Below are 2,221 nucleotides of genomic sequence, written 5' to 3'. Positions count from 1 at the left end.
GGTAGATCTGTGGTCTAAAATACTGTGCAGACAAGAAAATGATGTTATTAAAATGTAATTGACATAGGAAAAATTCACAAGATGTGATTAAGTGAAAAGATAGGTTACAAAACAATGATGTGTGTAAGGGGGTGTATGCATGTGTGCGCCTGTTTGCAGCAGGTGTGCATGCTATTGGTAACTTTTTTCTTGGCCTTTTTTCCATTTTCCAAATTTTCTCTGCTGAGTGCTGGAGTCAGAGTTAAGGCACCACCAGGAAGGTTGCATTGTAAAGACTCTGAGAGCATCAACAGGGGTATCAAGCAAGGCTTCCTCCAGTCAGTGGATTTTGAGGAAGGTGGAAGGCACAGTGTATTGGAGAGGACTCCGGGAAAAATCTGTTTTTAAAAAATATTTTATTCATTTATTTGACAGAGAGAGAGCACAAGTGAGTAGAAGCAGGAGGAGCAACAAGTAGAGGAAGAGGGAGAAGTGGGCTCCCTGCTGAGCAGAGAGCCCAGTGTGGGGCTCAATCCCAGGACTCTGGGATCATGACCTGAGCTGAAGGCAGATTCTCAACTGACTGAGCCACCCAGGTACACCAAAAGCTGTTTTTCAAATTCAAGGGGAGGAGATGGTGTCCATCAAAGGTGAAGACTTCAGGCCCACCAAAGAAGATGGGACTTCGTTAAAGAAGCAACAGGGAGTGATTCTGGGTTTTTCAACATAGAGGTGAATTGGTGGAAGTGGTGTTGGAAGAGAGTTACAGAGGGTCTCCAACTTAGGATGGCTTGACTAACAGTTATTTGACTTTACAAGAGTGTAAAAGTGGTACACATTCTTAGAAACTGTACTTCAATAATTTTTTTGAGTTTGGATCTTTTCCCATGCTGGCTATATATGCTACGATTTGTTCTCATAAATAACCGATAGGCTTACAGCCATTCTGTTTTCAGTACAGTATTCAGTAAGTTACGTGAGACCTCTGACACTTTGTTAAGGAATAGGCTTTGTGTTAGATGGTTTTACCCAACTGTAGGCTAATGGAAGAGTTTTGAGCATGTCTAAAATAGGCTAGGCTAAGCTGCGATGCAGGTCAGGTGTATTAAGTGCATTTTTGAATTAAAATATTTGCTTTTTATTTATTTGACAGAAAGAGTGAGAGCAAGAGTGAGCAAGAGAGTGAGACAGAGCACACAAGCAGAGGGAGCAGCAAGTAGGGGGAGAGGGAGAAGCAGGCTCCTCGCTGAGCAGGGAGCCTGGCATGCGGCTCAATCTCAGGACCATGACTCAAGCCAAAGGCAGAAGCCCAACCAACTGAGCCACCCAGGTGCCCATGATTTAAGAAATTTTTAACTTATGGTGGGTTTATCGGGGCATAACCCGATTTTATTTTATTTTGTATTTATTTATTTAGATTTTTATTTATTTATTCATGAGAGACAGAGAGAGAGAGAGAGGCAGAGAGGCAGACACAGGCAGAGGGAGAAGCAGGCTCCATGCAGGGAGCCTGACGTGGGACTCAATCTCAGGTCTTCAGGATCAGGCCCTGGGCCGAAGGTGGCACTAAATCGCTGAGCCACCTGGGCTGCCCCATAACCCCATTTTAAGTTGAGGAAGATCTGTATTCTACCCAAATCAGGGTGGATTGGGTTATAGGCAGGGAGATCTGCCCGGAGACTCTGCCAAACGTTTGCATATTTGACCTGAGGTAAAGAGAGTTTGGATTAAGTTTGTGGCCAAACCAGAAAGGAAGGAGCAGGTGGATGTGACAAAGAATCAGAGCTAGAGATTCAAATTTGGCTAAATATATGCCAGTTGGTCCTCAAAGCCATGTAAGGAGACACTTTCCAAGGAAATGGATGTTAAGAGAGAATAGCTGAGGACTGAGTCTTCAGGGATTCCAACAGTTAACAGAGGAGGAAAGAAGAGGAGCCAGCAAAGGAGACAGAGAATGATGGGTCAGAGAGATAAGAAGAGAAACTTGAGAATGCAATGCCATGAGAGCCAAGGGTAGGACAGTTACAGGAAGGAGTGGGTGGTTGATGGTATCAAATTCATCCTTGAGGTCAGAGATGAAAACTGAGCAGAGACCCTTGAATTTGGTCAGGAGGTCATTGGTGAATTTACAGAGAGTGGTTTGGCAAAATGTGCTGGATTCTAGAAGGTTCCAGGGAAGGGAGGTGTGGAGAAATGGAGGCAGCTCGTGGATACCATCCATGTGACAAGAGTAATGTGTTAG

Source organism: Vulpes vulpes, chromosome X, assembly GCF_048418805.1.
Source record: "Vulpes vulpes isolate BD-2025 chromosome X, VulVul3, whole genome shotgun sequence".
NCBI classification, from domain to species: Eukaryota; Metazoa; Chordata; class Mammalia; order Carnivora; family Canidae; genus Vulpes; species Vulpes vulpes.
This window is presented reverse-complemented; position numbering follows the sequence as displayed.